General features: G+C 40.9%; 2 long non-coding RNA genes across 3 annotated transcripts; one reads left to right on the forward strand and one right to left on the reverse strand.

Moving 5' to 3' along the window:
* Nucleotides 1-503: 503 nt before the first annotated feature.
* LOC139433203 (uncharacterized) lies at nt 504-2,539 on the forward strand. The gene is made up of 5 exons (XR_011642766.1): nt 504-696; nt 968-1,155; nt 1,495-1,608; nt 1,925-2,376; nt 2,459-2,539. It is a non-coding gene; the product is annotated as an uncharacterized lncRNA (long non-coding RNA).
* A 15,574-nt stretch (nt 2,540-18,113) lies between these two features.
* On the reverse strand, nt 18,114-20,147 carry LOC139433204 (uncharacterized). 2 transcript variants are annotated; one of them, XR_011642768.1, is made up of 4 exons: nt 19,595-20,147; nt 18,847-18,925; nt 18,641-18,749; nt 18,114-18,361 (listed from the first exon to the last, which is right to left on the reverse strand). It is a non-coding gene; the product is annotated as an uncharacterized lncRNA (long non-coding RNA). The 2 variants fall into 2 exon arrangements; XR_011642767.1 differs by having other exon boundaries at nt 18,641-18,752.
* Nucleotides 20,148-23,794: the final 3,647 nt, after the last annotated feature.

Genomic DNA, 23,794 nt, shown 5'->3' on the forward strand with positions numbered 1-23,794 from the left:
ATGCTATTGCTGATGTGATTATGCTTCTTGCCACTGCACAAATGGCCTTCTGTATTTATATTTGAATTGTATGTTTTTTTGTTTAATGCCTTTGTTTTATGTTGAAACTTGTTGTGTGCCGTGTTGGTCAGGACTCCCTGGAAGAAGAGATCTTGTATCTCAATGGGACATTCCTGGATAAATAAAGGATAAATTAAAAAAAATCAGAAATCAGTATCACCAATACAAAGCTAGCAGCAAGCTAAGTTAACATTACATAGCTGATGCTGAGCTAAACATGTTTGCTAACCGTCCATGCGTTAATGTGACTGACCTCTCCGGGTGAGTTTTCAAGTGCCTGATGAAATTTGACGTTGTTGCGCCAGCATCCTTGATTTTGATATTGCAGACTTTGCAGTGTGCGCTCCTTTTGTTGGTGCCGCCGGCGTTTTGTTTGAAGTTTTTGTAGTTGAACCTAATTCCAAGCGGTACAGCCGCAGGTGTGCTGCCCATAGACATATAAAGAGTAGACGCCGCATTGGCTGCTGGGGCGCAAGAAATACGGCCGCCATCTTGGACCGGTCATCCTACAGACATTCTACCCAGAGACAGCAGAGGTTTCAGCAGAGGTTTCAAGATGCCAGAGCACTGTGCAGCATATTGCTGTGCAAATCGGCGGACGATTGCGAACAGGGGTCGGGGGATTACTTTTCACAAGTAAGATTCAACATTATAATTGGTTGTATTTTGTAAATAGAATATTATTGTACTGTATTGATGTCCGCCAGCGAAATCGTAGCCAGCAAACATTATGTTCATGGCCAACTGAGACTTTATAAATCGCTGCTGTAACAAGTGAATGTCCCCGTTGTGGGATGAATACAGTAAAATCTAATCTATCTAGGAAGAAGAAGGAAGAAAATAAGCTTGACCTCCTTCTTAAAATGTTTTTGTGTTGACTCTCAAATCTCCCGTTTTTATTTTGAAGGTTTCCCAAAGACAAAGATATGAGAAAGAAGTGGGAAGTTGCTTTGAGGAGGGAAGGGTTCACTGCAAGCGAGTCATCCGTGATTTGCAGTGAGCATTTTAAGCAGGACGAGTTTGACAGGACAGATTGTCCGACTCAGAGATGGTGTTATTCCCTCCATCTTCAGCTTCCCGGTTCACCTCCAAAGAGTAGGTGTATCATCATACGGTTATTAGCATTCATAAATGTAAATATTCTATTATCAATAACAGGGCAGGGTGACGTGTGACGTGTGTGTGTGTGTGTGTGTGTGTGTGTGTGTGTGTGTGTGTGTGTGTGTGTGTGTGTGTGTGTGTGTGTGTGTGTGTGTGTGTGTGTGTGTGTGTGTGTGTGTGTGTGTGTGTGTGTGTGTGTGTGTGTGTGTGTGTGTGTGTGTGTGTGTGTGTGTGTGTGTGTGTGTGTGTGTGTGTGTGTGTGTGTGTGTGTGTGTGTGTGTGTGTGTGTGTGTGTGTGTGTGTGTGTGTGTGTGTGTGTGTGTGTCATTTTAGCCAGAAAAGGGCAGGACTACGTCTACTTCCAGAAAAGCTGAAGAGAGCCTGTCTGTGGCCCCTCAGGACGACCCAGAAGCTTCAACCTCACACTCACAACCTCAGCCTAATGATGTGAGTATTTCTATTTTCAACATCATAAGGGTCCTAGACAAAGTAAAATCTCTCTTGTTTGCTGCCACTCATAGTAAACACACTCACAAATAAACACATACACACACACAATTGAAGACATGTTGAACATGCATTCCTGACACACACACACACACACACACACACACACACACACACACACACACACACACATGATGCTGGCAGTGGCTTTGACAGGTGATGACTATAAGAAAGAATGTGGGCCATACTCTAGTTGTGTCAAAGTGATGTGTGTGAAGTGAAACATCACTCAAACCATGTTCATCCCTCTTTCTAGGATCATAGCGATGTCTCGCCTGCTTCTCCTACTGCTCTTAAGGCCAGACTCAATGAAGCTTTAGCAAGAGTGGAGAATCTCGAGCGAGAGAGGAAGAATGCCATGGCTAGAGAAAAGAGGGCAGAGACCACAGTGAGGAGTCTTTTGGGGGATTTGAGGGAAAAGAACCTCATTAATGAAGAACTCAAAGAGAGGCTTGATTTCTACTCAGGGAAGATGAAAGTAGCACTTTGAGATTCATGTACATCTTACTCTTACACTCTTTATTAAACTCCTTTGTTATTATATGAAGGGGACTTATTAATTTTTTCTCATACAATTTCAGATCTTCAAATAGACTTGAAGGCAAAGCAGGGCCATGAGTACTCCAAGGACCACAGAGAGTTTGCCCTCACACTCCATCTACATGGTCCAAAGGCATACAAATACCTCAGAGAGACTACAACAAAAAGGTAGTCTTAATGTTGTTCAATTTCATTTTTGGAAATTACGGTTGCAAGTACGTTAAATAGCTACTTCTCAATTTGTTTACAGGTGGCTGTGTTCGGTGGATGGCAAGCCTGGCCTGAACAAGATGATGCTGGATATGCTGGAGAGAAGATGCCAGGACGACCAGGCTAAATATGGATGTGTTTCACTCATGTTGGATGACATGGCCATCAGAAAACATGTGCAATATAATCCACATAACCAGTCAATGTCTGCTTTTGTAGACATGGGTGATGGAAACAATGAGACCGATGCTGCTACTGAGGCTCTTGTGTTCATGGTGGTTGGCCTACACGGACATTGGAAGGCTCCCATTGCATATTACCTGACGAAGTCTTTGTCACCTGAAACACAAAGGGTCCTAATCTAAATCTAAAATCTAATCTAATCTATCTAGGAAGAAGAAGGAAGAAAATAAGCTTGACCTCCTTCTTAAAATGTTTTTGTGTTGACTCTCAAATCTCCCGTTTTTATTTTGAAGGTTTCCCAAAGACAAAGATATGAGAAAGAGGTTCTCAGTCATGCTTTGGAGGAGCCGCATGCACGGGGCATTCGGGTGTCATGAGCAACTTTGTGTAAATATGGTTTGGGCGGGGTGGTGTCATGTTCTTGTGTTTAACTTGAACATTTACATTTTTTATATAGATGTAGAAGTACATTTTCATTTTTTATGACATAGATATTCATTTTTACTGATATATAACTTCTGTCTATGTATAATGTATTATTGTTTCTTCATTTTTCAACTTATTAAAATAGCTGAGTATAGGCCTACACAATCTGCTTCTCTATCATATATAGACCATTAGTGTTTTTTTATGTGTGTGTGTGTATATATTATATATCGTGTGTCTTTTGCAAAATACCTATCATACATAACATAGGCTATCAAATACCAGAATATTCTATTGCTGTTAAGCCTACTATGAATATTAAAATACGCCGAATCATGTGTCCGGTATCATGCCTACATATATGACGTTTGCAGAAAACCCCCCCCCGTGAAAATCAGTTTTGTATTCAGCGAGTTATGATTGATAAAATGCGCTGACACTTCATTGCGCCTGCCAGACAGATTACACTGAGTGGAGCGGGTGACCGGTCCAAGATGGCGGCCCCACGGCTCGTCAGCGCCAATAGGCAGCAGCGGTCGATGCGGCGTCTACTCTTTATATGTCTATGGGTGTAGGTACCAGATATGTTCGGGTGTATTTCCGTCGCATCCGTAATCCGTCATATTCGTCGACTCACCTCCCTCTGCTCCCAGCGCTCTGCTGCCACACACCGGCCGTCTGCGGAACTGCAGCCGGAGGAACTCGGTACAGCTTGTTATGTGTGTGTACTTGTGCACATAAATAATGTTTCTAATTATTTACAATTAAAAAATATATATATTCTGCGTTACTTTAGCCAACACTTTTATAAGGCCACGAGATTAGATAATTACGAAATGTGTAGATAGAATACATATCTTTCAGGTTGTTATTTTGTCATTATTTTTCATGTTTTATTTACCTTTTAGTATTTTTATATAGTATCTGAACTTTGGAGAGGAGTTGGGAGACACACGACACATCAAATCACATCTACAGATCAAGACGAAGCAAATGGAAGTACTCCTAGCGTGAACATGTTTGTGAAAACGTGTGCAAAGTCTCCGAAAATCCTAAAAATAAGCTCATATTTGAATTCCCCATAAAAAAACACATCATTCAGTAAAAACAAGGCCCCACTGATCATCTGCTCCCTGATCTCTCTGCGAATTGAAAGTACTTATTGCCGGAGATCGCATGCTGTGGTTTTATTAAATGTGCCAAGTGCTAGGACTGTCTTATGGAAGAAAGCTTTCAGATGTGCAGCTCCACTAACATGGAACAGTCTGCAAAAAGAATGGAAAATTACCAAGCTAGTACCACTACATGTTTTTAAAGCTTGGTTGGATGCTACACAATCAGATGCTGTTGGCACCTGTACATGTGGATAGATATGTTGTTCTGTTGTTTATGTTTTGCCTTTGATGTTATTCCATCCCATTTATCTCAACTCAAGTTAGTATTAAATGCAGACAACTCCAAACTCATGATATTCTCAAATGGCAAAAAGTTAACTTCTTTTCTCCCCAACATTTGTACTGTTCAAGGGACTGACATTTACATTGAAAGGGTCACTACATACACATAAGCTAGTACCACTACATGTTTTTAAAGCTTGGTTGGATGCTACACAATCAGATGCTGTTGGTACCTGTACATGTGGATAGATATGTTGTTCTGTTGTTTATGTTTGTATGTCTTCATGTGGAATGTCAGTCCCTTGAACAGTACAAATGTTGGGGAGAAAAGAAGTTAACTTTTTGCCATTTGAGAATATCATGAGTTTGGAGTTGTCTGCATTTAATACTAACTTGAGTTGAGATAAATGGGATGGAATAACATCAAAGGCAAAACATAAACAACAGAACAACATATCTATCCACATGTACAGGTGCCAACAGCATCTGATTGTGTAGCATCCAACCAAGCTTTAAAAACATGTAGTGGTACTAGCTTGGTAATTTTCCATTCTTTTTGCAGACTGTTCCAAGTTAGTGGAGCTGCACATCTGAAAGCTTTCTTCCATAAGACAGTCCTAGCACTTGGCACATTTAATAAAACCACAGCATGCGATCTCCGGCAATAAGTACTTTCAATTCGCAGAGAGATCAGGGAGCAGATGATCAGTGGGGCCTTGTTTTTACTGAATGATGTGTTTTTTTATGGGGAATTCAAATATGAGCTTATTTTTAGGATTTTCGGAGACTTTGCACACGTTTTCACAAACATGTTCACGCTAGGAGTACTTCCATTTGCTTCGTCTTGATCTGTAGATGTGATTTGATGTGTCGTGTGTCTCCCAACTCCTCTCCAAAGTTCAGATACTATATAAAAATACTAAAAGGTAAATAAAACATGAAAAATAATGACAAAATAACAACCTGAAAGATATGTATTCTATCTACACATTTCGTAATTATCTAATCTCGTGGCCTTATAAAAGTGTTGGCTAAAGTAACGCAGAATATATATATTTTTTAATTGTAAATAATTAGAAACATTATTTATGTGCACAAGTACACACACATAACAAGCTGTACCGAGTTCCTCCGGCTGCAGTTCCGCAGACGGCCGGTGTGTGGCAGCAGAGCGCTGGGAGCAGAGGGAGGTGAGTCGACGAATATGACGGATTACGGATGCGACGGAAATACACCCGAACATATCTGGTACCCCGAACATATCTGGTACCTACACCGGTCGCCATTGTGTTACTACGAGGTAGTAACAGCACGTCTGCGTAATGAGCCCGGCTAAAATAACTGGATGGCCTACCTGCCTGTCAGCCTTCCATCTGGGCACAAACTTATCTCGTGCCCTCATTGGTCATGTGCGCGTTCGTGTGTGTTTGGAGGAGGCGGGCTCTATAAGGAAGTAGCAGCCTCTAGCAGATTATCTCCGGTTGTGTATTTTCAAATTCTAGCGATCTCGAGCCGGTTTCTCTCAAATGTACCTACCCCACCTTTAATACGCCACACATAGAAAACACAATGATTGTTCACGAGTCCCAACACACGAGTCCAAGTCAAGTCTGAAGTCTCTGTGTGTGCGATTTAAATGCGACTCGAGTCCGAGTCGCAGACTCGAGTCCCCATCTCTGCCCTGCATCACTTCTGAGACTCATGTTTGTTTTAAAGGAATCCTTCAACTCCAAAATAATGTTTTCATATTTGTGAGGAAAAAATACTTGATACGTTGTTTTTCTCCGAAAGACTCAAATCAGGGTCCGAGAGGCCAGCCGTAACATATACAAGTGTTTTATTCCTGTTGTCACACAGGCCTCTAACAAATGCTATGCTCATTTGCACTGTTGTTTATTGTTTACTTTGAATTAGCATGGTTTAATTGTATGTTGTGTATAATTATGTGTTGTATGGTAGTATTCAGAACACTTGTTTAACCATTTGTCAGAAATGTATTATCTCAGTATATAAAGGCCTTGAGATGTATCATTTTGTTTATGATAACATTTGATTTGTCCTTATTGATCCACTCCATAATGGCAAGCCAAACAGGATGTGTTGCATATTCATTACCAGACGGACCTAAAGCCATTGACTAAGGAGTCAGGGACCTTGAGTTGAGCTCAGGTTCCTCCCAAGAGGTGGATTATGTTTGAGCCGTTCTGCACCTTGATTTGATTTCACCTGTGGCAAACTGATGATTGGACATGATTAGGAAATGAAAAACCTGTCTGTCTGAAGCCTTTCTGCTGACAGCCCCACGGGGGGAGTTTAGAGACTCAGCTCAGAGGCAGCCGTGTGTTCTGGGGAGGGACACAACAACCTTTCTGCTTTGTAGAATGTTCCCAAAAACACAGGTGACTCCACACATCTTCATTGGATGAAGTTTGGAACAACCAGGCTGGAGGTGACGTGTCAAAGTGGTGTCACTGGGCTCCAGAGATCCAGTGTGAAGGGACAACTCTTCCTGTGACAGCTAGAGGGCGACAAAGCACCGGAGAGACATCAGATCATCCTGCTGCTTCCGGAAGGTAAGGGAAAACTGCATTGACCTTCAGTGTCATGCAATCAAGACAAAAGACAAACTGCCACATGTGGGCAGAATTTAGCAAAAAGTATCCGTAAAATGGTCAGTGTGAGGGACCAGGGGAAACCAATGCTAAAGGGCCTTATGTTGCATTCTCTCTTACATCCAGCAGGGGGCGACTCCACTTGTTGAAAAGCAGTAGTTTGGGCCTTCTACAGTCCATGATGGTGAGGGACAATAGAGTATTGTGTGTATTTCTGATGGCAAGTAAGAAAGACATGGACGATATAATTTACTAAGTACATTTACTCAAGTACTGTACTTAGTTTGCTTCTTTGTACTTCTACTCCACTACAGTTCAGAGGTAAATGGTGTACTTGTACTCCACTACATGTATTTAATCCCTTTAGTTACTTTACAGATCTGGCTGATTGATGTGAAATCTAATCAAGTGTTGAATCAGACTTTAGTTCCACCTGGAGTAAATCCACCAGCTACCCTGCAGTCTACAAAGTCATTCAGACTAGCTGCACCTTCACCAGCTTTGAGAACACTTTCATGATCAATCATTATAAAACATATCATATATATTATTCTGAAATGGACCAATCAAACAACGACTACTTTTACTGTCGCTACTTTCACTATATTTTGATGAGAATACTTTTCTACTTTTACTTGAGGAACTAGACTTTTAATTGTCCAAGTATTCCTACACTCTGGTACCTCTACTTGTACTCAATTACAGGATCTGAGTACTTCTTCCTCCTCTGGCCTCTTATTGAATGGAGCGGAGTTCTGCTAAATGATGATTCTAACTTATTCCTACTTGTTATCCTATTCTGGTGTTAAGTTCATTCTTGAGATCTGGAAACATTTTCACAAAAATCACAACCAATAAGAAAGGTTTAAGAGAAAATAAAAGTTAAAAAGGGGTTTTTAGATTGCTGTAAGACATTTTTCTTTTTACATATTGGCAAATTAGCACCATGGAAAGTACTCTGAATGAGCTTCTTACTGTTCCTGTTCGCAGAATACAAAGAAGTGTTTCCTCTGTGTCCTGGCTGTTGTATCTCGTACAGGTTGTAAATCCCACTGTGGTACATTTGAGATTTGTGAATGATTTATTAATATAGACTACTATTACTGGACTACTTTGATACATTGAACAAGATCACATTATAAAATATCCTCAGGTTATTTCTACAGTTATTTATGGTGTCTTTTTGTCATGCTTTCTCAGCAGATATATGGCCTTTATTCACTTATACTGTGTCAAATATCCAAACATGTTACTTTAAACCAGTGGTTCTCAAAGTGTGGGGCGCTCCCTCCCTGGGGGGCGCAGAGGCATGCCAGGGGGGGCGCGAGAGACCAGGAGGAAAAATGGTTATATAAAAAAAAAAAGATAAAAAAAAAAAAAATCATAATTTGAAAAATTATTGATTCCAAAATAATATGATACAGTACTATTACGTCTGGGTCTCTGTGTTTCATTAAAGCTCGGCTGTGTGTGTGTGTGTGTGTGTGTGTGTGTGTGTGTGTGTGTGTGTGTGTGTGTGGTGTGTGTGTGTGTATGTAGTGTGTGTGTGTGTGTGTGTGTGTGTGTGTGTGTGTGTGTGTGTGTGTGTGTGTGTGTGTGTGTGTGTGTGTGTGTGTGTGTGTGTGTGTGTGTGTGTGTGTGTGTGTGTGTGTGTGTTGTGTGTCTGTCTGTCTGTCTGTCTGTCTGTCTGTCTGTCTGTCTGTCTGTCTGTCTGTCTGTCTGTCTGTCTGTCTGTCTGTCTGTCTGTCTGTCTGTCTGTCTGTCTGTCTGTCTGTCTGTCTGTCTGTCTGTCTGTCTGTCTGTCTGTCTGTCTGTCTGTCTGTCTGTGTGTCTGTGTGTGTGGAACGAGCCATTTTGTGTGCATGAGCGAGAGAGAGAGAGAGCGCACCGGTACCGGAGATCGTTGCTGTTAGCTTCTGGTGCTAGCGAGCTACGCTAATGGATATAATCAATCAATGTTTATTTATATAGCCCAATATCACAAATGTTACATTTGTCTCAGTGGTCTTCACAGTGTGTACAGAATATCAGTATGACAATACGACACCCTCTGTCCTTAGACCCTCTGTCCTCAGACCCTCACATCGTACAAGGAAAAACTTACGGAGAAAACCCACAGTTTAAAGGGAACATGGGAGAAACCTCAGGGAGAGCAACAGAGGAGGGATCCCTCTCCCAGGACGGACAGACGTGCCATAGATGCCGTGTGTAAATTGAAAAGATAATACATTTGCAACATAGGTAGTCCAAATGTTAGGAAATGCATGTGTGTATAATAGGAAGATGAATCCAGGACCGATGATCCAGGACCACAGCCACGACTCGCGATCCAGGGCTCGCGATCCAGGACACAGGACCGCAGGATCATCCATGACTCCGGATCCCGGCGTATATAGACACCAAAAAGAAAGACATTTGGGGAAGCTGGGTTAATCGGAACATGAGTGTACACATGAGTGTACACAGGTACAGACAGAGAGAAGGAAGAAGGAAGATGTCCCCTGACAAACTAAGCCTATCAGCAAAACTAGGGTCTGAATCTAATCAGCCCTAACTATAAGCTTTATCAAAAAGGAAGGTCTTAAGCGCACTCTTAAAAACGGATAGGGTGTCTGCCGCCCGAACACAAACTGGAAGCTGATTCCACAAATGTGGAGCTTGATAAGAAAAGGCTCTGGCTCCCATTGTACTTTTAGAGACTCTAGGAACAACCAAGCCAGCCTTAACCTGCCATCAGGCCCTGGGGCTGATAGGTTTTGTAGGCCCCCTATTTAAACAACAAATCAAAGTCATTTATAGCCTCGGCAGGCTCTGTGATCGCACTTCTCCACTCTGCTCTACGCGCGCCTGGTCCTCTCCTCCAGATGAGTGACGCATCGGGCCTCCCTCATGTATCTGTCCGGTTGCCGTTGGCTCCTCTCCACGTAGCAAGTCCTTGTCGTCCTCTATCTCCTCCAACAGATAATGTCCCTCCCGTCTGTTTTTCCTCTCCCGCTACTCCATCGCTATCAGAACCAGACGGCCTACTTGGCTCCGAGGCCGGCACCGCTGCCGCTCGGTACAGAACTCATCTGTCCTTCCTCCTCATCCTGGCCGACAGGTTTAAAATAACCTGTAAGCTTCGACATGCTTTGTATTAGCTGCTTGTCTCAAAACTTTTTTCCCTCAACAATTTCCTTTCCCGAGCGCCACTCTCAAACTTTTTCTTCTCCGACTTTTTCTCCTAAACAACCTTCATCTGTCACTCAATCACTCGCAATTTGAATGAATCACATGTGAAGCATATTCTCATTCTCATTGGCTGTTAAGTGGTGCCCACTGACTGTTTCGGTGTCATCATGTTTGAGAAAAATCTCTGGAATCCATCGATCTGATTGATTAGATTAGATTAGATATTTTCGTTTGGATTACTGGTCTGGGGGAAGCTCACGAGTGTGTGTGTGTATACGTGTGTGTTTGTGTATTTTTGCGTTTGTGTGTTTTGTGTTTGTTTCCCGGGGAAAACACTCACGAGAAACACCGGCTGTTGTTATGCCTGCTGTGACGTCAAGTTACTCCGTTCTCCGCTTGTAATTATGCCGTTACAAGCTTCAAAGTTATATTTATCATCTGAATTTGCAGAAACAAGTTTAATATTCTGAAAGCCAAGACTTTGTTTATTTGAAATCAAATGAAAACAAACTGTAACGGACCCTGCCGTGTTATCTATTATTACTATACGCCTTACATTAATAATTTCAGCGGAGGGAGGGGAAGCGGCGCTGTGCAACAGCAGAGTGGCGAGGGAGAGCTGTCTTCTTCCCTTTACAAGCTTCAAAAATGTATTTATCATGTGATTTTGGAAATAAAAGTTTCATATTCTGAAAGCCAAGACTTTGTTTATTTAAAATCTTTAAAAAAAACACTCGAAATAAAAAATATATATATTTTATTTATTTTAATTGGATCATGATAGGCCCCCGATCTCCGTAGGCCCCAGGTCAGCCCCAGGTCAGCCCGTGCATTAAGGCGGCCCTGGGAACAACCAACAACCCTGCATTCTTGGAACGCAATGCCCTAGTAGGACAGTAGGGTATAATGAGTTCTATAAAGTAAGTTGGCGCCTGCCCATTAAGGGCTTTGTAGGCGAGAAGAAGAATTTTAAATTCTATCCTGTGTTCTATAGGGAGCCAGTGTAAGGCAGCCAGAACAGGAGTAATGTGGTCCCTTTTCCTAACTCTGGTTAGTACACGAGCTGCAGCATTTTGAATCAGCTGAAGCGACTTGACTGACTTCTTGGTACTCCCTGATAATAAAGAGTTACAATAATCCAGCCTAGAAGTAACAAATGCATGGACTAGTTTCTCTGCATCGTTTTGAGGCAAGATATGCCTGATTTTTGCAATGTTACGTAGATTTTATGTGGGCGTTAAAGGATAAATCCTGATCAAATATAACACCAAGATTCCTTACAGTCTCACTGGAGGCCAAATTAATGCCATCCATAGTTAGTATATCTTTAGATAATTTGTTTCGTAGATTCTTCGGGCCAAGTACAATAACTTCAGTTTTGGTCATGTTTAACATCAAAAAGTTTAAGGTCATCCACGTTTTTAAGTCCTTAAAGGGGAAAGGAAACACCAATTAAAGTTATAATATTCCGGTAGTTTATTCATTTTACAATGGATATTGATCGTAATATGTATTGTATATGATATTACTCGCCAAAAGAAAATTAATTATCCGCCGGCCGGGTGGGGAATTCCGGGACCAGGCCGCGGCCATTAGGGGAGTCCCAAATGGTGACGTCACTGGCTGTGTTTTCGCTCCACTGGAAGTCAACACAACGTAGCAGATATGGCAGCGATGGAGGAATTTTGCAATGAGATCGACGTTTTGAACGATGAATTTGACTATTCGTCGGGAGATGACATTGATGTGGAAGCATCTACAGTTACCAGGCATCCCATGGCCTATGCTTATGAACCGATTCGGTCGAATAGAGTGGCATACGATCCGGAATAAAAAAATTAAAAAAACACAATGCTAACAGTGAGCCTCTGAATTAGCCCCGAGCGAAAATGCTAACCTATTACTGCACCGATAGCTCCCTTATTACTTATCCTAGCCGCACATCCAACACATCGTTTATGATCGCAAGGAGACACAGAATCTAACGGTGCCCACCTCAATACTGAAAGATACAAACTCGCGAGGTTATCCACAAAAACGTACATCAAAACAAGTGGCGCTAGGTACTAACATACGCCAGGCTAACGGCTTACCTTCCTCATTGTCTGCTCTAAACTGGTCTTCAATGGCATTACAACGATAAAAACGATGATGTAGTTAATCCATAGGTTAATATCCAATGGGGCTGTGTCCCCTTTGAAATGTTCTGATAATCTATAAGCAATACAACTGCAATTCCGTTATCTGCTGTCCGCTCTGTGCTCCGTGCGCTCTGGGTCCTGCAATACCATCCATCAATAGCAATACTAGCCTTTTTAGGGCTGTTTTCGACAGATGAGCGTGTGTATGCCAGTTTAATTAGTTGAGCTATAGAACACCCCCAATTCTCTATTGTGCGTCATAATAATAGCTACCATTTAGTTTGGACGTGATTGCGTTAATTAATAAGGTCACACTGTGTCAGTAAATACATGTGTGAGCTATCTGGTAGTGCTGCAATATTTACCTTTCTCTCGGCAGCTGAAGCAACTCGTTTGGTGGCTCGAACTTCACGTTTGTTGACACTGTCATTGTCTTGCGCGGCCGACGTGCTGGGACGGTCGGTGTTCCCGACTGCATACGTTGAGAAATCGAATATTGTGGGAACAGATCCTGGCTTCAAATCCAATGTTTTGTATTGAACCAGGCATCCAGACTTTGAGCAGCTTCTCATCCTTTAGTGGCAGCCTATGGAAATGTACTTCTTCCTTCTTTGTATAAAATCCATTTGTGCAGCCTGGGGCAATACAATAAACTCCTGACGACGACCGTTTTCTTGTAATGTAAACTACTGGTGCATTGCACGCCATGTTGTTTGTTATTGAGCTTTGGCCCAGGAAGCCGTACCCAATCAGTGACGTCACTGGAAAAGTCCCGGAGCAATGGAAGCGCCCATGGTCATTAGGCACGTATTTCAAAAAGTAAATTCGCGTATCTCGATCGTTTACATTGGAAATAGACTAGATAAATACATTTCCTAATGGTAATATTGTCGCATGGAAAGCAGTTTGAAAAGTGTTTCCATTTCCCTTTAAGGCAGTCTTGAATTTTATTTAGATGATTAATTTCATCAGGCTTGATTGATAAATATAGTATATCATCCGCATAACAATGAAAGTTTACAGAATGATTCCTTATAATATTGCCTAACGGAAGCATATATAATGTGAACAAAATAGGTCCGAGCACTGAGCCCTGTGGCACTCCATGGCTAACTTTGGTTTGCGTGGAAGATTCATCGTTAACACGTACAAACGGCGAGCGTTCAGATAGATAGGACCTAAACCAGCCTAAAGCAGTTCCCTGTATGCCAACTAAGTGCTCTAGTCTTTGCAATAGGATATCATGGTCGATAGTATCAAATGCAGCACTGAGATCGAGCAAAACAAGAATAGAGACTAGTCCCTTGTCTGAGGCTATTAGAATGTCATTTGTGACTTTAACCAGAGCTGTCTCTGTGCTATGATGTGTTCTAAAGCCAGACTGAAAATCTTCAAATAAATCATTGTTTTTTAAGTAATCACACAGCTGTTTTGCGACCGCTTTCTCAAGAATTTTTGAGAGGAACGGAAGATTAGAAATAGGTCTATAGTTGGCTAAAACCTCTGGATCGAGGTTGTGCTTTTTAAAAAGCGGTTTTATCACTGCTACTTTGAATGATTGTGGAACATAGGCTGATAATAAAGACATATTCATAATATTTAATAAAGAAGTGCTAATTAATGGAAACACTTCCTTCAACAGCTTAGTTAGAATTGGGTCTAACATACATGTTGATGGTTTAGAAGAGAGAATCATTGAATTTAATTGTTCAAGGTTTATGGCTGAAAAGCATTCTAGTTTACTATCTAGTGTAATATTAGAACTTACGTTTCCGGGAGCTGTTGATAACACTATACTGGTCACTGTTTCTAAGAATAACAATTTAATCGTTAAAAAAGCACATAAAATCATTACTACTGAGTGCTATGGGAATAGAAGGCTCAATGGAGCTGTGGCTCTCTGTCAGCCTGGCTACAGTGCTGAAAAGAAATCTTGCATTATTCTTATTCTCATCTATTAATGAAGAGTAGTAGGCTGCTCTCGCTTTACGCAGTGCTTTCTTATATTCATTGAGAGTAATATGCCAAATTAAACGAGATTCTTCAAGTTCAGTGGAACGCCATATCCTTTCAAGTTGTCTAGACTTTTGCTTTATTTTGCGGGTTTCGGCATTATGCCATGGAGCTAATCTATGTTGTTTTATTTTCTTCTTTTTCAAAGGAGCAACAGAGTCTAATTGTATTCACAGCGCATCTGTAGCACTATCAACAACATGATCAATTTGGGGTGGTGTACATTTTGTATAAGTTTCCTCCCTTACATGCAGACATGCTATCGAGTTAAGTATTGGTGGAATCTCTTCCTTAAATGTGGCTATAGCACTAACAGATAGGTTTCTGCTGCAGGAGCTTTTGACTAATGCTTTGTAGTCTCGTAACAGCACTTCAAAAGTTACTAAGAAATGGTCGGATAAAGCAGGATTATGCGGTTCGACTAATAGTTGCTCAATTTCAATACCATAAGTCAGAACAAGGTCGAGAGTGTGATTATAGCAGTGGGTTGCTTTATTTACACTCTGACAGAAACCAACAGAATCTAATATAGAGTTAAATGCAACAGTAAGGCTATTTTTATCATCGTCAACATGAATTTTATCATCGTCAACATGAATATTAAAGTCACCTACGATAATTAATTTATCTGTTTTATATATATTTATATATAAGGAGTTTTTTCAACAACAAAGTGGAGGAGAGTCCTCTCCTGTCAGACTGAGAGGCTCAGGCAGCTAAAGGACTCTCAGTGTTATCTCAGTGGGTCACCATTAATGTAAACAATTATTTCCGAGGCACACGTTTATATGATTATAGTTATAAAAAAATAAGAGAATAAATGAAAAACAGGTATGAAATACTATGACAGTAAAACAAGAATAAAGTTTAAAAGGGTGATTTGTAAAATATCCATAAAGAAAAAGTAAATCTGATACAGTTCTGTTTCATCTGGGTGTTGAGAGATGTATCCATAGATCTCTTCATGTTGCTCTCAAAGTGCACCAGATTGATGCTTTCAACTTCAATATTTAAAAATAAATCTTCCCGGGGGAGCATGCCCCCGGACCCCCCTATGTGAGGTCCACACACCACCTGTAAAAATAGCACTTGACCCCTGCTTACACCTATAAGCCGTGAGCTGATTATCGAACCTTCGTTGTAACAGTTGCGGGAACACTGTGTGTGCGTGGGGAGTGTTGCAGTAGAACATTCCTCTGTAGCGCCCGGTACATTAATGGGAAACCCTTAATGTTTGAGCACCCTCTATGAAACGTCAAGCTACCCCACAGCACCCCAAAAGAAGTCTCTGGCGCCGCCACTGAGCCTGACTATATGTGTTGGGGGGGCCCGACTTTTTTTTTTCTCCAAAGGGGGGGCCTGACAGAAAAAGTTTGAGAACCACTGCTTTAAACCACACATGTCAACCCCATGGTGGTGCTAGAAGAAAGTCAAAGGATCACCTGAGCAGATGGGTTTCATCATCCAGGGAGCAATAGCTGCAAAATGACAATTCATCCAATAGTTCTTAAAGAGCTTACGAAATGAAGGACAATACTGTTCTTATTACGATAATATATATACTATTATTAATGGGAAATCATGTCATTCATGACAATATGCCCGCAGTATTTATAAATCGTGGTTTATTACAACTTTCCATGCTCACTTCCGATGTTACACGACCGCTCCGAACAAAACAGCTTTCGCCGGTTAGTGACGTCACGCACGTCACGAGTAGAACACCTGTTGAATAATACACTACCTCTGTGGCTGATGTCGGACTCTGGAGACAGAATCGAGTGACAGACAAGACTCATTTGGCGGAGATCCGATGCGGCAACAGAACACAGACTGGTATACATTTGACTTTAATTCATAGAGATTCTCAATAAATAGTAAATCAATAATAATACATCGTAATGTAGCAGGCAAACTTGGCTCAGGAAACAGAACAGAGACTGGTATATACATTTGACTAAAATTCAGAGATTCTCAAAAAATAGTAAATAAATAATAATGACTCTGCTGAAATAACCAGTTTAGATACATATAGCTGGTCAGGCTGTTGTAAATTGACCAGCCAGTATATATTTGGCTGGAATGGTTGGCTGGTTTAGAGGGGTTTTGGACACTTCAGCTGGCCAGGATGGCTGGTTTATCCATCTATCACCAGCTTATGTTTAATAATAGTATTAAATATACCCTGCTGGGAGCTTACCAGGATTCCAGGTGACCAGCATACATTAAATACTGGTATGATTATTTAAACAAGAGAACATAAATATATTACAAAGATTCACTGTGTCATGTATTCTGGTATCTACAAAATAAAGACATTGTATAGTGTTCATAATAGTATTTTAATTTAATAAATAGCTAGTTAATATAATAAAATACACAGTAACAATACAATAATTATACAAATAACAACCAACCTGCAAATCAACCTACACATCAAAATAAATATATTATCTAAAACCGGTGCATTTGATTTAAAATAAAAGTAATACATAGAATTCAATATTTAAATGGTAACAAAAACCGTAACACTATGTATGATAAGAACAAGGCAACAAAGAAAGTGTTTGTTGTTTTTCCTTGTTTGTGTCTATAATGTTTCCTGTTGTGTAGCGTCCAGCCTTTCCCAATCTGGGAAATAGAATAATCGGATCAGGATTCGGTATTGGCAGACAATCAATATCAAATGAATCGGATCATTATTAGCATCTGATCACCTTTGTCGACTTGCAGCCTAAATACAAAGATAACTCCACTCCTCTCCTACCACTCTTACCTCTAATAAGCCTTGGTAGAACTAGTGTCCGAGTCATAGGGTCCAGAGGCCTGTACTACGAAGCCGGTTCAACCTAACCTGGATATGTTTGAGTTAGCCGGTTGGCCTAATCCAAAACATACGTGCTCTCGCTAAACGGTCCTACAACGGGGGTTATCAAGTGGATCGCTCAAGCCAGCCGTGTCCTATCTAGTTAAGTGCGCGTTCACATGAAAGGGGTGGTATCTGGAGCATTCGACCAATCACAAACATGGAGAAGCGCACTGACAGTGCATACTTCCTGAATGAAAAGTGCACTTTAATACTAGTCAAATATGAAGAAGTTAAACTTTAAACATCCATGACTTAAACACTTGATCCAGGATCAAAGCCACATAGCTGCACATGCAAGGTGAACACAGCTGGAACAGAACACGTGTTTGAATGCGTACATTAACAGGTTTATGATATCACTGCCCCGTCTCTAAGACACGATCTGACTTTCATTACATGTGACTCGAGTGTTTCCTCAACTTAATGTGTTGCTTAAAATAATACTTCTGCATCCAGTCTGTGACACTGTGAGTGCTGCACGGCCAGATACGGCTCAGCTGACTCAGATCAGGAGATATATGATACATTATGAAGTGATATGCCGCGGACTGTACTTAATGTTACTCTGATCCGGTTACTTATGTCGTGGCAGATATTTAAGTAAGCTTTCTTAACGCTAATGTTATAATAGTCAGATTGCTCTGAAGATGGGGGTGATATTCTATTAATGTTCACGTTCACACAGTCGGTGATTTTTGCCGGCCGTCTTTCCTGCAACGGCAGCTTTTCTGTGTTTCCTTTCTCCTGTGACTTGATCGCTTTAAACTCCGCACACTGAGCTCTGATTGGTCAGCAGGCGGTGCTTTCACTGAGTTGAGCTCTTAGCCTGCAACCTAACCTGGTCCGGGGCAGTTTAGCCGTTCAAAATCAGTTACCATGGAGATCTAGCCCGCTAAAAAGAGAACCAGCTTCGTAGGACCGGAAAGCCGGAGTTTTCCCTGAAGTTAGCCGCGAAGAGAACATCCTGCTTCGTAGTACAGGCCTCAGGACTGACTGAAGACATGTGGAACAGAGGACAGGCATGGTTCCATGTACAGGAAACTGGAACTTTGAACAGGTGTTTTCATCTTTTCTGCCTGAAGATTCACAAGTTCTTGATCAGGTGTTTGATGTGGGCTGGCATGATCCTTTCTGCAGCGATAAATAAAGAAAACAAAGATTTTTTTTTTAATAATGGTAACAACAATAATATTAGTATAATTATGTATATAGCACTTACACAATTGCAAAGTGATTCTCACAACAAAAATAAAGAACAAAACAATATCAACAATAAAAAAACAAATTATTACAGGAATGTTGAGACAAATAAATGTTTTTTCAGTCTTTACAATGCACGGTCGGAAATGACCTTCCAAAGGCTAAATTCAAACTCAATACCATAAATAACTGGGTACCAAAGTGCTTTACCTGATAGAACACGCTCCACACGGAGCAGCAACCATCCGGCTCGGCCTTTTGCTGCATATCATCTCCTCCCTCTATCTCTCTCTCTCTGGTGTTAGGTTCCAGTAGATCTCTACTATCCAATAAAACAGAAATTCCCCAAAAAAATCATATTAAAAAAGTTAAAAACAATGACTGGCTGTTGGCATTGAAATGGATTAGAATCTCACCTTTTTCCTGGATGTCAGGAAGGCCATGGAGTCGTTCCCTTCAAGTCCGCAACCAGTCATAGGAGTTCAAATGCAAAGCCTGAATGATGACAAGAGCGAGAGACATACATTTTATAATTATATTTTTAATTCATACCAGAGCAGTGTGTACAGGCCCTGTACGACATGCAAAGAACAGATCAAATCCCCTGACAGACTCACACACTTTGGTGATGTCCTCATCTGATAATGTTTCATTTTTTAGCAGCAAAGTAACATTACTCAAAGTATATGTCAGACCCAACTCATTTACAGTATGTTTTGCATCTCCTCAACAATGGTCTGTATAGTTGAGTAGAAAAAAACTGTCCCTACAATTTCAGGTAGATTAACACACATTTGTAAGAAAAGTTTACAATGAAGCACAAAACCCCTCTTTGTATTAAGCGAGCTGCCACAGAAAGTGCAGCTTAACATGCTAACCTTTGGTGAGCTACAGTAAAGCTAACTTCATGCTCAACACAAAACCTTTAACGTGCATTACATTGACGATTTTAAACACAACTTAACTTTCTCTACTTGTAAGATAACGTTTAGTTAACTTACCCTTAAATAACTACATCACGTTTTTCAGTGGAAACACAAACTGCAGAAAAAGTTAGCTGCTAACTGTTGTTAGCTAAGACAGCTAGCTCTTAAGGGAAGTAACATAGCCTCATGGCAAACGTAAGGTTGAGTTAACGTAACGTTGTAAGAAAGCAAAACGAACCTTCGAGAAAGCGTTTACTCTCTCTCCTTAGCGGGCATTGTTGATTGTTCGAAACACGATCTCTCGATGTGCTGCCCCACACATCGTCGGTTTCATCGACCCCGGGTTACCTGGTCTAGCAAACGTCCGCCTCGTACGACGCACTTGTTTTGTCCATATACGCACCATTTGATCATTTTTTGGCCACAAAAACATCCCATAACCAGATGTTGAGACGGCCCCACATCCCCATACAACATATCGCTTGCCAATTATTCTTGGCGTCTTATTGCTGTGCATCCTTTGTCGTAATATTTGGCCCTTCAATGCATTCAAACGGGACTGAGCTCAGCTGTGTTCCACTCATGACGTCACCGCCGGAAATGGCCGAAGTTGATGTTTCCGGCGCAACGAACGATTGTTACTAACTGACAACTTTTGTATGCTGTTATAATCGTGATTTATTAAAAATAGATCAATAATAAAAAAATCATATGGCACATTCCACAATACAAATGCAACCTCTATCATATACTAAGCCCACTAACAGGTGCTAAAAGCATTTCGTAAGCTCTTTAAGGTATTCCAGTCTGGATCAAAGCGATGAATAGTCACCTTTTTTGTCCCGCCCACAATGTTTGACTGACAACTGAACTCTGGGAAGTGAATCCAGACAAACCATAGCAGAGAGCGGGGAAAGGTCAAAGATGGAGACACAATTTTAATAATAGACAGACTGTCTGTCTCTCTCTTTACAACTCTTTCCGGTCATTATCCCACTGCTGCCGAGTACATTTCAGAGGACTTTGATCTCTCTCACACACACACACACACACACACACACACACACACACACACACACACACACACACACACACACACACACACACACACACACACACACACACACACACACACACACACACACACACACACACACACACACACACACACACACACACACACACACACACACACACACACACACACACGTTCACATCATGATACTGTGAAATTACCTTCATTTATGAGAAAACCCACAACCCACACAGCAGAGAGCCAGTCATGTGTTTTCCCAGACACACAATGTGTGCAGACTGCTTTGCTCTCTGTTCACACCAAATTACTTTCAAAGGAAAAAATGTAAGCACTTTTTTTTCCGGTGATTAATGTCATCACATTGATGGAATACACAGAGATTTTGGTAACCCCAAACTTTCTTTTTTTTAAGTAAGATCCTTAAAAAAGTACCCAAAGCTCTCTGAAATGTCACGCCATTCAAGCCAAATAAATTTGTATAAAATAGAAATGTATGCATTTATTTAAAAGTTTGAGTAAAAAGAAGAGTACAAAATTGAAAACATATTTTAAAAAATGGCAGAATTCATGTATTTAATCTCTTGGTATGTCTCTCGTTATACTTTGAATCTTTTTCTCAATTTCCAACCCAGTCTTTGGAAATAATTGAATTGTTAGAACTTGAGATGGCAATGTTTTTCACATGCACTGTATATATAAATGGACATACCTGTAGTGTCCGTGACCTCACCAGTAAGTTGGTGCAGAGCTGGCAGTAGCGTTGGTGCCTATCCTTTATCCAACAGAGGATAAACATAAAGCTGAGCAGGGCTGTATGTTGCTCCCGCTCCGTCCAGTTTCTTCCCATGTTGCAGTTCTTAAGGTAAATAAAACACAGTAAACCATATAGCAAACCTCAAACAATAATTCCTGTTGAGATAATACTACAGAATCCTAAAAATAGAACTGAGTTTTTCTCCTCTATTCGTTTTTTTTGGCCAGCATCCATGTCACGTGTCAACTTCCTGTGAGTAAGACAAAATAGATGGCGGAAACTTGTTTTACTATGTGGAAAAACATTTTGAGATAAGTTCACCATTAAAGGATCGTTTTGAAAAGGGGGGGAAATGTAGCGATCACACAATTTGAGAGGCGTTTCTCTGAAACGACTACGTGTTGCACTGTGGACTAACATAGCTGTAACATGTTTTAGGGTCCCTGTCCACATAGCGCTAGCATCTTTTTACAATTGATTACTATGACAACAGAGCGAACGCCGTCACATGCGGCCATCTAGAGAAGAAGCGTCGCTTCCAGTGACTTATTTTCTGAGCGCTCCGCCTTATTTGAGGGCTTTCAAGTTTAAAATATTTCAACTTTTATCATCATCATAATAAAGACTAAAAGGATCATTTATTGGAGCCGATGTGCCGGACCCTGGATGTTGCTGTCGTTGAGTGTTGAACTATCTTGGTACACGGATCGTCGTCCCTACAGCTGCCAGCTGAGCGCTGAAACTCATTCATGCAAACTGTGAGAGCTAGCATCTCCCAGTCGGTGTTTATGGTGAAAAAACAAGGTCAAACTAATGTTCAGTAGCACAAACGGATAATGAAATCCAAGGGGGCTGTGCTAGTATGTCAAACAACAGCAGTGATACGTTGTCAAGATAACATTGTCCTAGAAACATCAAAAAGCACTAGGACAGTTTTTGGTTTGGACCCGGGCCCTAAATGTGAGAATGGGTTGCCATTGCCATCTTTTTCTCCGTCTAAGTGTACAAATAAATAATACCTGAGCAGAACGGCAAAGATTTGACAAATAAAAAACTCAATATATTGCAATCAAGTTTTTACACTTGGCTGATCAATAAACGTTATTGATTATACGATAATGCATAATGCGTCTAAATCAAAACCTGCGTGCCAAATAGTTTCTTGAATGATTTAATCAACATCTGAACGATTGAGTTGAATTTATTATTTGTATTTCTGTAGTAAAGCATTCACTTTTAGTAGCACCACATCTTTCACCATTAAAGAAACTCAGAAGCATGGCAGCTGTAATGTTTCCCTAACCTCCTCAAAACGTGTAAGTGTTTATCCCTCAGGAGAAAAGCAAGTCCAGATTTACACCGTGTAGGGTTTGTTCGATGGCCAAGAAGCTCCCGCAGCCTCAAACAGGAGAGCAAACACAAATGGTACAGTGTGCTTCAGGTTTAGGTGATTTTAGCCTGAACAAAATGTGAACCGAAATTTGATTTCACAGAAGCTATTATCGAAAGACAACAAGCATTGTCGGACAGAAACACTGCTGCACTATCACCAACGGGCTTTGTTAAAGAGACCACCCCTCAAATTGCATTTTATGACTCAAACACTCCGGTAATTAGGATAATTATCTCTTTATGGACAACCATTAAGGAAATGTCTCAAAGACTCACAGATGACCTCATGTAAAGCAGCTACAGCCTGTCTATATGTGATGAACAGTTTATTTAAATCTATGTATGTATGGAAACCTTATGTGCAGGTATTTTCCGTCATAAAATGCAGCAGTTTCACAAAACGAGATAATAAACACCTAGCCCTCAGGGGCTAAGACTCATGGGAGCTGTAGTCGTTGGATACAAACAAAAATAATGAACGTTGTATATTTATACATCAATTTCAATGACAAAACGCACAAGGATACAACACAAATATACAGATAGTAAAACTCCATGCTGGACTCCAGCATTAAAGCGTTGCGTATCATTTGAGGGGAACTTCTGATTTATTGCTCTTTTATTTGTTTGCTATTTATTTTTTTAATATCAGCTTCTCGTATGAACTGGTCGTGCACTGCCCAGATGTGCTAAAGGGAGGACATGGAGATGAGCATTTACAGTTTCAATAATGAGCTGATGTGCAGTCGAATAATATTCCTACAGTCAGGCTTGGGGAGTAACGGAATACATTTAACGGCGTTATGTAATTAGGCTACAAGAAAAGGAAAAAAAAGCGGTAATCAGATGACAGTAAGATTGTTCAAATCTGGGGATTACTACCATGACTACAATGTTACGCTGCATTTTAAAATTAAGAATGATATATTACAAGGCTCATGCGACCACAGTGCAACACTTCAACAGTCTCACAACACCGAGTGGAACAACCAGAGCTAATCTTCCGGAACGCTTTCACTGGAGGGACATTTCCAAACAAAAGCTCACAGGGAGAAACAACTGTCAAGCTCGGCCTGCCAGCTGTGAATACAGTGTCTGTACTCAGGGGTCTGATGTGTAGGACCCTCTTTTTCAGCCAAAACAGCCCTGACCCGTGGAGCATGGACTCCACCAGACCTCTGAAGGTGTGCTGTGGTGTCCGGCCCCAAGACGTTAGCAGCAGATCCTTCAAGTCCTGTAAATTAAGAGGTGGGGCC

The sequence above is a fragment of the Pseudochaenichthys georgianus genome, unplaced genomic scaffold (genome assembly GCF_902827115.2).
Source record: "Pseudochaenichthys georgianus unplaced genomic scaffold, fPseGeo1.2 scaffold_1215_arrow_ctg1, whole genome shotgun sequence".
Taxonomy (NCBI): Eukaryota; Metazoa; Chordata; class Actinopteri; order Perciformes; family Channichthyidae; genus Pseudochaenichthys; species Pseudochaenichthys georgianus.